Source organism: Gordionus sp. m RMFG-2023, chromosome 5, assembly GCF_954871325.1.
Source record: "Gordionus sp. m RMFG-2023 chromosome 5, tfGorSpeb1-WG-v2, whole genome shotgun sequence".
NCBI classification, from domain to species: domain Eukaryota; kingdom Metazoa; phylum Nematomorpha; class Gordioida; order Chordodea; family Parachordodidae; genus Gordionus; species Gordionus sp. m RMFG-2023.
In genome coordinates this window covers 11,535,153-11,551,396 of record NC_088779.1, presented here as the reverse complement: position 1 = coordinate 11,551,396, position 16,244 = coordinate 11,535,153, and positions in this window count along the sequence as shown.

Below are 16,244 nucleotides of genomic sequence, written 5' to 3'. Positions count from 1 at the left end.
ACTAGACAAAATATTTCAAATATTATTACTTGCCCTTTTAAATAGGAGGGATGTTTATATTCACAATATATATCTTCAGGGATATTTATATTTTAAACATTTTATCTTTATATTTTATGATCCTTTAATAAATAAAATAATAAAAATATTTTGAGGGCATATTCATTATAATAAACGATATCTCTTGTTAAATTAATTTTTTTGAGAATATAAATTTGTATTAATATATTTATGTATGATATATAAATAGCTTAAACAATTTAATTTGTTGAAATTATGAATGTTGGGCAGTCGCTTTATACTAATTCATTTTTTTAAAATACTTTGTTTAGTTCAATTTTTATTGAGAAAATTAAATTTTATTGCTATTTTCGACCTGATTAGGTAATAACATGGCGTAGCGAATCCTCTAAAAACTTTTCTTAAATTTTTAAGTTTATAAAAATTGCCCCCTATAGACTCAACTCTGATATTATAAACAATATGGTTGGTAAACTCTAACAAATAGAATATTTTGTTGGCTGAATTATGATTGAAATTGAGTTCATTTAAACCTTATCATACCCATAACCAGCGTAGTGCATTTGACCGGTCAAATAGAATTCTGTGAATTGACCGATATTTGACCGCTCAATTCAAATTAATTTTTTAAACTTTAATAAAAAATAAATCTATGTAATATTAAATTAAATTTTTTAAATTCTGTAATTAATTATTTAATATTATCATTTTCTATATTTTTAACCAATCTTAAGTTATGATATACACTTGCCTTTCTGGTTGTCGAGATCTTCAATCGATTTCTTTTCTTTTTATGAATATTACCTCAAACAGACCAATTTATTTCTGAAAAAGAAGTATAAAGGATTTGTAAGTAAGATATTAGACACCTCTCTTAATGTTCAAGGTGGGCAAAGCTAACAAATTGAGGCCGAAATCATATTGTTTTTTATAAAAATTATTGCTTTCCACATATTTTGGCTATTAAATATACTGCCGCTTTTATTTCAACTAAAAATATTTTGATTATCATCACCTTGCAATTCCTAATTCTTAATTATATTACATGCTTCATCAAACACACTACTTGTAAAATGCTCCTCTTATATTGGGGATCCAATAAATAATAAAGAGTACATGTATTTAGATTGTTTTTTTTCCTTTTCAAACGTATCTTTAATTTTTCTTTTCTTTAGGTAGGGATATTATAAAATCATGGCATGATTGAATTATATGTTTTCCAAATAATGTTAAAGAATAATTTTAAAATTTTTCCAAAATATAATTGTACAAAATACAATATAAGGCAATTAGTAATTTACACAAACCATGCTTTAGCAAAATATTGATATTTATTTATATATTGCGATTAGATGTGGGCACGAGCCGTGAAATTACGCGCGACCCATCGTGTCACGGTTCACGGCGTGAGCGTGAATAAATTTTAAATTATTTTGCGTGACTGGGCATGACGGGCATTCTCAAAATTTTTCTCGGGCCTGATCGGGCGTGAACATAAATTTCCTGTGAATTACGGATTTTTAAAATGTTATTTTATAAATTTAAATTTGCAATTTTATAATTATAATATGTATTCTCTAATTTAATTTAATTCTTTTTTAAAAAAGAATTTTTGAAAACAAAAAATCTTCCGCATTTTATAAACAACATCCGTTATAATGCCGTTGGTTCTACTGGGCCATTCCATGTCAAATCGATCAAAATGGGCACATTCTCGGCCGACCTCTTTTAAAATTGTTAGAAATTTCAGGAATTATTTAGATAGGTAAAAATATGAGAAAGCTGTTTATTTTAGCTCGCTAGCACAACTGGTTCTCGAGATATCGGACTCATAGATACAAGAAAGAGCCACTTTAGAATCTGTAAAATTTTTTGAATGCTTATATCTCAAAATCTGTTTGTAGTAAAAATAATATAATTATTGTAGGTAAAAATAATCTCTAAAGGGCTATCAAAAAATAATAAAAATTGTCGCCAATTTGAGCCTTTAACTTCCGGTTTACCTATATTGATTTACCTGTATTTTTACGCAAAAAAGAGAGTTTGTTTTTTTTATAATTTTATTCTTAAGGAAAATGAAAATATTGATACGTTAAGAAATGTGATAAAATTTTCCTGTTCTGTCTCCCCTCCCCCCCCACCATCCTTACAAAGTTTTACATTTTTTAGATCTCTACATTGCTACTATGGCTAATGACTTATTAGCTCGATAATGTATAACTAGATGCCGCCACCGTTGCTATTCTCAAAACTTTTTATAAGTCCAAAAAAGATATATTTTAATTATTTTATGAGGGCTATATCATAAATTTAATATTCATTCAAATATTAAAATTGGATTCTCTAAATTTTGCGCTTCGTCCCGAGAATTGTGTATTTGTTGGCAGCAATGGTACCCATTCATTATGTGTTTACTCCATTTATCAAAACACAAAATTAATGCTGATGAGTTTTTCCAAAATTCTTTTTGTACCTATGAGCCTCTATATCTTGTTAACCAGGTGTGCTAGTGAGCTAAAATAAACGGCTTTCTCAATTTTTTACCTATCTAAATAATTTCAAAAATTTTTAACAATTTTAAAACACTTTGGTCGAATAGTGATTGATTTCACGTCTGTGTTTAGTTTGTCTCAAAGTTTTTGCTAAATTTTGCTTAAACTTTAAATTTATATGTTCAATAAATGTGCCTTAAGAAATACAAAAATCTTTCTAATCAGACAATATTTAATATGTTTAAAAGGCAAATGTCAGACAAAGAGTTTTACAGAAAAGTAAATTATATTTTATTTGTATCTTCGACCTTTAAATGCAACAGAAATGAAGGATTTTACATTACAAGCTAGGCCAAGAGTTAATGATAATACATATGGACACCAAAATATAAATGATATACTTGTGAACCGAAAAACTCTCATAAATACTATGGCTCCTAGAATATACGATGAAATTAAAATTAAGATTAAAACTCTCAAAAATAATATAGCTTCTAAAATATATGATGAAATTAAAATTAAGAATAAAGGCATGATCAATAATAATTACTTGTCCATACAATTTTTGGACCAATGACTATAGAAGTTCTTTAACCATTTCAGGACATATTATCAATAAGGATTTTGAATTAGAACATATGTTTTGGCTACAAGGGAAATGGATGAAAAAAACAGGCGCCAATATTAAAAGTGTAGTCAATTCAATTTTAAATGAATATACAGAAGTAGAAAATTATTTAAATAAATGTATATGACTGATAACGGAAAAAATCTTATAAGTACATTCAAAGATGACGAAAGGCTAGCAATATATTATAATAAATAATATTATGCATCTGACCTTAAAAAAATAAATGGTGTAAAAAAAATAATACAATATTTCAAACAATCTACAGCTAATAGCAAACTAAGCCACACCCTTAAACAAGATGTAATAACGAAATGGAACTCTGATATCATGATACAGAGTTTCTTAAAATCATATTCTGAGATACAGGTATACTTGCTTATCAAGTAAGAATTAAATAGATTAGTTGATATCAACATGATAAATTTTATTAAATATTTAAAGAATGCTCGGATAACATGAGCGCAAATTCTCGTCCTCAATAAATAAAATTTATCTATGGAAATAAATATTAGTAAAATTTTGTCAACCTTTGAAGGTGATACAATAATAATCTAAACATTAAAAAACAGGACAAGATATATTATGCTGCCACTACATAAGGTAGGCCTAATTCTAGATCCGAATTTCAAAAGCCTTAAATTTAATAGAAGAAAAAATAAAACAACCATAAAATGCTAAATGTTATAAGATAAGATGATATGCATATGCATATGCCAATGCCAACTATCATTTATAACTTTCCTAATTCATCCTAGATTCATAAAACACCGTATATTCTAAATGAGAAATTTAGAGAATTTCTAGATTCTGATGAAGCATCAACATTTACCGATGAAAGCTATGAAGATGAATTTAAAAGATTCATTAAAATTTTGTCAGACCCGGAAAGTTCGGAGTCTAGTGAAAGGTTATTTTCTGTAGCCAATCGCTTATTAGAGAAAAGATGTAACAAATGAAATAAAAAACATAGATATATTCTTCTTTTTCTAAAAATATTTCGATTTATATATTGTATTTTTTTTATTTATTAATATGGATTATGGAATTAGAGAAATAAATAGATTAAATTTAAAAAAGTGTAAAATTATAGCAATAGTTTTGAAAAATTTAAAAACAACGTGAATTTTCGGGAGTGACGGACGTGTAAAAATAATGCTTTTCGTGAGCGAGGCGGGGGGGGGGGTCGGTTTGAAATAAAAAATATAACCCACGTTGAGATCCAATCAAATTGATGAAAAATTCTTTATTTTGAAATGAAATTCTATTTTAATTTAAAATAATTTTATATTTTCATATGAAATTCTAATATAATTAAATTGATACCTTGAAGGCCCGTTACCTTAGATATTAAAATTGCGATAATAAATTATAATGATATTTTCGGATTAAATTATCTATTTCTCAATGTCGTATTCCTGTGATGTTAATCATTTTCGTGCTTGACTTTTAGAAGGTTTTTTCGAAATTGCTGAAGATAAAGATGTAAATTAGTTTATATATAGCATTTTGGAATTATTACTTTTAAGACTAAAATAGTTTGCCCGGAAAAGCCCGGCTAAAATAAAATGAAAGGTATTATAATATCAATCTTGGCTTTAACTTTCATCTTTAACCCCTGGTATCTCCAAAGGTCTAACATCTTGGATTCTGTAGCCTGTATATAAAATTTCTTAAAAATCGAAAGGACATGTAAAAATTGTGATCAAATTGGCTTTGAATGCCCCAATATAAATAAAACCTTTATCCTTAGAAGTTATCAAAATAACAACAAATCCCCTTTTCTTAGATATTTAAAGAGAAGTTATTAAAATAACAACAAAATCCTTTTCTTAGATATTTGAAGAAAAATTACCTTTTTACTTCGAAATAAAAATTATATATTAATTTTTGCTTCATTTTAATTTTATTTATAATCTTCTAGTGTCGTTAAATAGTTAAGCCGAGTTTGCTTAGCCGTAAATTAAGCCGGGCAATTTAATTTTTTATCGAATGAGTGTATAATTTTTATTGTTAAATTGGGAGTGTATATATATTGCTTCGGCCTTTAGCCGGCCGCCTACCTTTTTTGGTTACGATGAAGAAATCAAGCCGGCGCAGAAATTTCTTTCATACTTTATACCTTTTTATTCTAATAATTGGTCAACATCACTCTTGTAATTTTTTAATGCCAATCAGGATTTTGATGAATTTTTATTTTCTACTACAGTGTTATGAGTAATTAATTTAACATATTAACAACTTAATTTAAACACATGCATATATAATTATAATCTTTACAAATGTACAACAAAAGAAATAATTTAATTATACATGAATGGGTTTAAATTTAATCCTCAATATGTGTCATGAAATCATCACAACATCGTATTTTAAAATCGTAATTATATTGAAGTCATATAGATTTCAATCAATCAAAAATCTAAAATTCCAAAAGTTACCATAATTTTACATATTTTTAAAATGGATGTATTTACATTTCATAATTCTATAAATAATTTTAGTATCCTAACTCTGGATAATAAAAAAACCATAGTCAAATTTTTTGCAAAAGAATTAGAGAAATTGTTACTGTTCTAAGATATAAAACTGCAGAGGTTGAATTAGAATTCGAGGAATATCAAAGAAAACGTCTAAGTACAATAGATTTAACATAAGACATGTTAGATCTTGACAGCATTGATCCATACTCTGGTACCCGTTTTCAAATTGGGAATTTAATGATAATAATAATAACAATAATTCCGCGCATATGAAAACCTTAAAATTTAATTACCCAACACGTTGGCATTTAATTATGCTAGAAAGCACATCTGGATTAAATAAGAATTTAATTAATAATGCTTTGAAAAGAATTGGGAAGCACTTTCTCAAATTATGAATCTGATCTGGTAGAAGAACTATTAGCATTTTTTTCTGAATTTAAAAAAACTGTCAAATTTCTTTCATTACTGTTGATATGACCGATTATTACTAACCTTTAAATTGTTTTTTTATGTTTATATAAATTGATTTTTTTTATATAAATTGTGAAAATTGATTTTTTTATATTAATTATTATATGTAAATTGATTTTTTGTTTGTAACATGCTATATAAGCATGATATTTTTAGTTTTAAAATAGATGTAAAATTTTAAAATAAATTAAATAAAATTAAACTCGTAACTTTGATTTATTCTAAATTAAATGAAATTAAACTCGTAACATTCATATATTCTTAGAAAACTATATGGTGGCAGTTCCGCTACATATTCGAGGAAATCGTAAATAAATAAATAAATATGAAACAGATTCCCAATAATAATGTTAATATAAATATTGAATTTTCAATATACTCAGGCAATGGCGATCTTTTTTTGAGTAGATTCGAAGGCATCTTCAAGGACACTCAGATCTCGGACGAAAAAGCAGGTTCCTTTACAAGGAGACTACCAGATGAGGTACATATCAAGCTCAAATCGATATGTTCACCTATCGACTTCATCAATCCATCGATATTGATTGAAAAATTCAGGTTATTACACCCGAGGAAATTTACAAGTTCCAACTTATTATTATTTAACGCAGCTTAACATTACATTAGCAGAAGTTCTTACTTTAATAGATGATTTTGAAGAGTTAGAATTAAAAGAAAATATAATTGCTTAAGTTGAAAATATTTCTTTAAACAAAAAAAAGATGATACAACCGTGAAACATGTAGAAAGGCATAGAGGCAGGAAAACAGAAGAAAATAAACAGTTAATGAGATATGGAGACCATGACGAATGACAAAATTTACAATCTAATTACGATAACAGACAACGATGTACAACAAGAGGCCATGATTTTCAAATAAATAATTATCAAGGAAATAATTACAACCCTAGGTATCAGAATTATAACGCGAATTATTACAACAACGTCAGGGCAAACTATCCAGGATCGTAAAATAATTCTTCGAGATTTGATAATAGAGCTAGTTATAATAACAATAACTATAATAATTATAGGTTTAATAATGATTATAATTACAGATATAACAGACATTACAATGATTCAAGATTTATTCAAAGACATAACGATAATCATAAGATTGGAAATCAAGGAAGAAATCAAGTATGCAATTGTAAATATCATAACAACGACAACAATCACGATATACAAATAAAGTGAACACTGTAAATATAGAAGAGATAAAAGAAGATGAAATGACAAACTAGAAAGAAAAGAATACAATTTAGACATAAACAATATGGATACCGATAATAATTAACAGCTAACGATGCTTATAAGGTCACGGTATATTTGAACGACATGCCTATTTTGATGCAGATTGATACCGGCTCAAGATATAGTATCCTACCGATTCATATCGCGAAAAAGAGAGTAAAAATCTAAAATAAATCAGATATTAAATTAATTGGATATGATGGAAACACAATAAATGTATTAGGAACTACCAAAGTCAAGGCAAAATTCGAGGACAAAAGTCAAATCTTAACTGCTTATGTAGTCCAGAGTGATAAGATTGCACTGTTAGGAAGGACCTGGATAACAGTTTTTGGGAATATACTAGATAAATTTGTGAATATGGTCGAGGATGATTATGATAATACTATACAAGAATTAATTAAGCTATGCAATTTTAAACTTAACAAAAAACCAATGCTTCACAACTATGTCAAATTACGTTTAAAACACGATGCCACACCGAAAATCATACCGCCAAGGCGTATACCATATTCTAGAATGGATTTGATAACAAAAGAACTTCAAAAGTGGATAAACGATAAAATTATTGAACCTGTTGAAGATGTTAGATGGGCTAGTCCTCCTACTCCCGTTTATAAGAGAGATGGCTCACTTCGGCTCTGTGCCGACTTCAAAAATACTATCGACCCTGCTTTATAAGATTTCAAGTACTCTATACCACGCATTAATGACTTAATCGCAAAATTATCTAAAGGTAAGAAATTTACCAAGATAGATTTTAAAAACGTGTTTCTCCAAATACCTATACACAAAGAATCAAGAGATTTTTCTTACAATTGTGACACATAAGGGCTATACGAGACTACCGTTTGGTTTAAAAACTTCGTCGGCAATATTCCAACAAACTATGGATAACATTTTCGGAGATTTAAAAGATATTATATTCTACATTGACGACTTGTTAATTACAGGTGATAACGATGAGATACATTTGGAGAACATTAAAAAGGTATTCGAAGATCATCATGTATGGATTAACCCCCAGTTTCGACAAAAGTTTATTCCTGCAAGATAAAATACGCCTTTTGGGACATGATATAGACAAACATGGTATACATTGCAACGATGATAAGATAAAAGCTATTTCTAACATGCCGGAACCGAAGACAAAAGATGAATTGACAACTTTTTTAGGGATGGCGAGCTATTATCGAAAATTTTTATGTAATTTTGTGGACATGGCTGATCCTTTATACAAAATGGTTAATAAAGACATATGGTTATGGTATAGTACACATCAAGAAAGCTTCGACGACCTAAAAAACTGATAAGTACTCCGCCTACGTTAAATTTTTATAATCCGGATCTACCAATAGGCATTGCAACTGATGCTTCAAAGAAAGGTCTAGGCGCAGTCTTATTTCATATTGAAGGTGATGGTAAAAGAAACCCAATGCTTTCGTGTCAAGAGCTTTATTAAAATCATAGTTTAATTACATGAATATAGAGAGGGAAGCTTTATCTTTTATATACGCGGTAAAAAAGTTTCAAGAATATTTAATTGGTACGAGATTTACAATAATCATAGATCACAAGCCACTCGTTTATATATTTACGCAGGGACTCAAGGATAATTCATCCATATCAATGCGACTTCAAAAATGGAGTTTGACTATGGGAGCTTATGACTTTATGATATTTCATAGACCCGGGAAACGAAATGTAGTACAGGAATGTTTGTCAAGATTACCACAAATGAACACAAAAGAAATGGTACAAGAGATAGATGATGAAAAAATTGATGACAAATTTTGGGACTTATCAATAAATTTTAAAAGAATACTTCAAGAAACTAGTATTGATATCAAATTAATGGAGGTAATTAACAATATAAAGAATCATGGATAAAGAATAAAATATAAAAATATGGAAATGGAACTGAGCTTAATTAAAGATTGTCTTTTTAAAGAGAATAGGATCATTATACCGAAAAATATGAAAAAGGAGATATTACAGGAATTACACAAAGGGATCTTGGTGTAGGGAAAACGAAATTGTTGGCGAGAGATTATTTGTGGTGGCCTGGTCTAAACGCTGAAATAGATCAGGAGGTGAGAAACTGTAATACGTGTAATAAATATGCGGACAATCCTCATAATGTACAAAATTTAGGGGAAACAGCTGTAAAAGTGTTCGAACACGTGCACATCAACTTTGCACAGTTTGAAGGTAGCAATTTCTTGGTATGCGTTGACGCACTTAGCAAGTTTTCTATCATCAGAAGAACTACAATTAAAGAATTATTAAAAATAATCAGTTGTTTGGTATACCGAATATGATAGTCAGTGATAATGGTACGAATTTTACACGTAGCATGTTCAAAAAACTTTGTAGGGATCATGATATTGATCACATTTCACCGCGCCTCACCACCAACAGTCCAATGGTCTGTGAGCGAATGATAAGATCAATGAAAATATGCATGAAAAGGAATATGGAAAGTAATAATAAAATAGACTTAGATATTTTAGAAAAGTTTTTATTTAATTATCGCAACACACCAAACGCGACAACCAACAAGATACCAAGCGAAGTGATGTTCAACAGAACTTCTAAGAACCAGATGGGATTTAATAAAACCGCAAGAAGATAAAGTGAATGAATTTAATCGCAATTTATCGTCAAATAGAAATATCATGAATGGTGACAAAGTTTGGTATAAAACCTTCTAGGATAATATATGGGATAAAGGCACGGTAAAAAGTAAAAATGGGAATTTAATATTAGAAGTAGATACAGGAAACAAAATTATTAGAAGACATTTAGACCAAATTAAAAAAAGGTTCTACGAGTAGCACACCTCTTGATGAAACGACACATTTGAAAACAAATACAGAAAATGCAATATCTTTTACTGTAAGTTTTAGAAGAAATGATGATCAAAATTTAGGAATACAAGAACAGAGTCTTGTTAGTCAAAGACCAAGCAGGAATATAATGTTGCACAAAAAATTTGATAATTTTTTAATGAAATAAAGACTAAAAATATGTATATATATGTATTATAAAATATTTTTCTTTTAAATAAACTTTCAATAGCAAAAGTTAATGAAATATACTAATGATGACAATATAATTATCAAGAAACGTACTGCACGATAAGATTCACATGCAAGAAAAACCTGAGTGGAGATCATTTTTTAAAGGGGAATGTTGATATGACCGATTAATACTAACCTTTAAATTGTTTTTTTATGTTTATATAAATTGATTTTTTTTATATAAATTGTGAAAATTGATTTTTTTATATAAATTATTATATTAATATGTAAATTGATTTTTTGTTTGTAACATGCTATATAAGCATGATATTTTTAGTTTTAAAATAGATGTTAAATTTTAAAATAAATTAAATTAAACTTGTAACTTTAAATTATTTTTAATTAAATAAATTAAACTCGTAACTTTGATTTATTCTTAGTAAACTTTAATTACAAAGAGGGCCTACTTTAAACTTGGCGTTACTTTTTAGAAGTGAAATTGAAACACATTTAATAGTAAATGATAGTGATAGTTCTGAAATTATTTCACTTAAGGAAATTATGCTAAAAAAACTTGCGTTACGATTTCCGGTTGTAATATTATATAAGTATATTCTTTTATATTTTATTTAAAATTATATAGGTATTGGCTTCTCTTTTAGATCCAAGATTTTAAAAATTGACAATTGTGTCAAAGTATTTAATAGAGCAAAATTGCTCAGCTTCAGAATTTATTATAAAACATCTTAAACTTATAGAGAATGATGATAATCAGGTAGTAAATATAGCCAATGAGGATGAAGATGAAGGATTAAATTCATGTTATTTGACAAAATCGGCAAATAAACATTCAACAAATATAAATTATGATAGGTGACTTAAAACAAGAACCACAGTTTTCTTGGAAAATGACATTCACAACGTTCTAAATTTTTGGAAAGAAAAGAAGAGTGAACTTCAAAATCTTTCCAGGCTCGACAAAAAAATTCTTTGCATTTCAGTGCTAGCACACATAGTGAAAGAGTTTTCTCTACCGCTGGATTGACGTTAAATTCAAGGAGATCATCATTATGTCCTGAAAATTTAAACAAAATAATTTTTATACATGATAATTATAAAATTACGAAATCAATTTTGGATATAATAAGTTTTCTGTTAAATGAATATTAAAAAATATGCCGAGGTATCTATAGAATAGTGTATATTATTTGTTTTTTTTGAAAAAATTAATAAGCAATTAAAAAAATTGAACCTTTTTTAGGTTTGTTATCATATGGTACAAAGCCGCGTTTTTTAAAAAGTCAGTCGAGTTTTTTAATTATGGAAATCGATGATAATAACAAATTACAATTACACCATTCACAAATATTATATAAGAATTTTGGGCATATTCAATTTAAAACTTTACAATGGAAAATTATAAAATCGTTAATATACGAGAAGCGAGATCAGTGCCTTTTTGCTGCTACTGGATATGGGAAAAGTATTTGTTACCAATATCCTTCAATTTTTAGTAACAAAATTGCTATTGTACTATCACCTCTTATATCTTTAATGCAGGATCAAGTAGAAAATTTAAGGTTAATTTAAATATTATGGTAGTAATCTTAGAATTATTATAAATAATATATCTACTTCTTTATTTATATATATTATTAAATATTGTTATTGTGATACTCAGACTCAGGATGGTAACAGATTGATAATTTAAAAATATAAATTATTCTGTTATCAAACTATGTAGTTATATGTAAAATATTATTCTGAATCTGAAAGAGCAGAGATTTATGATACTTTAAAATCTTTTTAATATATATATATATACTTTTGACATTAATTTAATTTTTTATAATTTATTTACACATTAATAATGTGGATTAATTGCTAATTTTACCAAGGTTATTATTAGATATATTAGCATAGGCTAAGAGAAATATATTTTTTAAATTAATGATAGATAACTATTTATCTATCTTATTAAAATTTGAAAAGTGAATTTATTTAATCTGTTTTTATAAAAACAGAATTAAAGGTATACAAGCTTGTTTGTTAGGATCTGCTCAATCAAAAAGTCAAACTTTATGGGCAGAAATATACAAGGGCACCTATAAGATAATATATTTAACCCCAGAGTACATTGTAAAATCAAATAATTTTCTTAAAACACTTGAAAAATTAATAGGTAATATAATATTACTCATTATACTTAATAATAAATTGAAATTAGCCACTTAAAACAAATTATGAATATTTTTAAATAGAAAATGCCTTCTAAACACTTATTTCACTCTAGCAATTTTACTGCCTTAAGAATTATTTCAATATTTTTGTTAAGTTACTTTGTGTTAATGGTTGGCATGATTAAATTAACTTGATTTTTTGAATAAAAATTTTGTTTTGAAGATCCTTTTTATTTGTATACTAAACATTAGTTTTTATTTTCAAATAATTTTTTCTATACCTCATTTTGCCATATTTTGCATAAGTTTTGATCACTGAGAAATTTCATTATTATAAATGATTTTATATGTTGTTGTTAATCCTAAAATAATATCATTCAGATGTTATCAAAATTAAATAAGATATAAAATTTCTATAATTATTTCTACCCAGTTTATATATATATATTCTATTTCCTCAAACTAAAATTAATTCAGATGTAGTTTATAAATATTAATTCTAGTTTTCTAAAAATATTGATTTAATTAGGGATATATTGTATACATTCTTCGGAGGTTGGGGTTAGAGGTGTGTAAGAAATTTTTTTATGCACCTAATGAATGACTTGTCTGAAGATGTCAAAGGTATTTTGGCATAAAGTTGGATTTCGACACTACTGTGAATGCAGTCTTAGTGGGGTAAATATAATATCACCTCAAAATGCTTTCAAAGAATAAAAAGTTTTGGGCAATTCCTTAAGTATCAGTTTGATATTTGATAATATATCTCTGGTTTAAATTAATTAAAAATTGGTTCCTTGTCATTAATTGTGCTCAAAACTATAATATTTATATCCATTTTTTTTAAATCTTCTATGTCACAAGGTATATCAGTCATCGCCATAGACGAGGCTCATTGCTTATCTCAATGGGGTCACGATTTCAGAGAATCCTATAGGAAACTCGGCATTCTCAAAAATCTTTTACCCAACATTCCTATCCTAGCACTTACGGCCACAGCTACCAAAGAAGTTCAAACAGATATAATCACATCCCTTGGATTAATCAATCCCCAAATATCTATCACTTGTTTGGATCGGTAACTTATTTTATTTTAGGAAGAGAGAAAGAAAGATAGAAAGAAAAAAAGGGAATTAAATAAAGAAACAAACTAACTAAAAAAAATTCTACGATTTTGCATTATTTAACTGCCAGTCAATGGTAGTTGAGCTTGAAATCATAAGAGGAGTTTTTGATTACATGTCATTTATATTATTTTGATATACTTCCTTATAAGTTGTTTTATTTGTTTTTACTTTTTATTCAAATAGATTTTAGGATAAAATACTTTATAGGATTGGTTTTTTAAATATATAAATTATATTAATATATGCATGTTTAACTTTCCAATGCATATGTCGTAGATATTGAATACATGTAGATTCATAATCTCAATTTTATACCATTTTCTGAGGGAAATTTGACAAATCTGATTTGATTTGAAATATTCCATCATATATGAAATACCTATAATTGGATCTCGTAGAACCATTAATTTTTATTTTGAATTTAAATAAGCAGTTGAATTTCTATCTTCACAAAAAGGACCTACATTAAACTTGTAATTAATTTTCAACGCATTTAATGGTAAATGAAATGATAGTACGGAAATTATTTTACATAAGGAAAATATGCTTACAAAACTTGCATTACGATTTCCTGTTTGTGATCTGCAGGTAATATTAGATAAGTACTTTAATTTATTTGATTAAGCTTTAGGTATTTGCTTCTCTTCTGGACCTTCAAAAATTAAAAATTTTGTCAAAATATATAATAGAGATAAAGCAACGTTGCACATCATCTGAATTTATTATTAAATCTTAAATTTATAGAAGATTATTATAGATTAGTAATATAGAGATTGAAAAACAAAAGGAAATAACAAATGCAAATTTTTTTACAAGGTTGTCAAATAAACATCCCACAACAAGCACAAATTATGATTCCATTCTAAGGGACATAGATCAAGAATGTCATATTCTTTACGTGAAATGGCATTCACAGGATATGGATGTTCTAAATTTGGAAGAAAAGAGGATCGAACTTATCTTTTCACGCCAACCAAATAATTATATAAGTTTCCGGAACTAGCACATCTAGTAAAATAGTTAACTTGAATTTAGGGAGATCGCAAATTTAAATAAAATTAATTTTATACATGGTAAGTAACTATGAAATTACAAAATGGAGATTGAATTTATAATCAATTTTCTTATAATATAGATCTAAAAATAAGCCGGTATATCTGTTGGTATAGTTTTTCTTAATTCAATTAGCAATTTAAAAATATATTTTATAAAATATTTATGTCGATCAGCCGATTTATGATACCTTCCCAACCCAATACTATCTCATGATGAAGTAAACAAGTTTACAGGGGATATGAGTAAGCTAGATCAATGATCCAACTAGGGATGGGACTAATATCAATATATTCTTGGTTTACAATACCAATTACCTAAATATATTGGTTTAAATACGACATTAACTAATACCAATCTCAATACCTATAATAAAATAGATAAATACATATAATCATTTGTTTTTTTCGTGGATGATTATATCGTGGTATATTTTTTTACTTTATTTAAATTGCCTAAACTTATTACATTCAAATCCTTACTTTTTTTGCCCTGATCTTTTTTTTTTACTTTAGACATTTAAGCAACATATTTCGAACCGTTGCATATACAAATACTTGCCTCCTCATTCTTATTTTTTTTCACACATATTAATTTAGTTCCAGGTAGATGTTAATGAGGAATGCCTAGCGTAGCTCTTTTGATTCTTCAACGTCAGAAAGCAAAAACTATAAATTACGTATCATGTACTACATCCAATATTTCTTTAGTGCAACAAAATACTATCTTTTCTATATTGTGATATCAATATTGGTGTTATTTATAATATATTTTTTTGGTAAATAAAAAGTTTCAAAATCAATATGTTTATTAATTAATTATTTTGATACAAAAAATTTATAATCAAATCAAAACTTAATAAATTCTTAGTTTAAAAAAAGATTTTAGATTCATTAAAATTTGAGAGTTGGTTCTTAGCCCTGTTTTAATGGTAATGCTTCATGATTTTTTTTTATGTATATTTAAAATACGGGTTTTATTATTTCAATTCTTTGATAAATAATTTGAATTTAAGCCAATACCAATATAAGAAATATAAAATATTATTTTATTTTAGACCCAATACCAATACAATATTTTTGATCTTGGGTTTAATATTGGTTCCTAGCATTTCACCTAACCCACTGACATTTGAAAATATTTAGAAATCGAAAATACTTTTATCTGCCACTCTCTCCTCTCCATACATTTATTATATACTGAAACATTGTCTTATTTATATCCAAACCACAATATTTATATTATGTTTAAAATAAAAGGTTCTTATTTTGAAAATATTCTTGCTTCATTTATTAGGTTCAGTTGTAACAAAACTTATGGAAGAGCAGAATTAAGCTTCAGAAAGAAATTCCCATGGGCTTAATCATAAATATACCGTCTGTGGAATAATAATAATACTAGCGGACTATATTACGTAGTAATAAATATAATATGAAATACCAACAAGGATTTATACCTATATCTTGAGAAACCAAAAATAACCATATAGTTGGGGACGTTATTTTGGT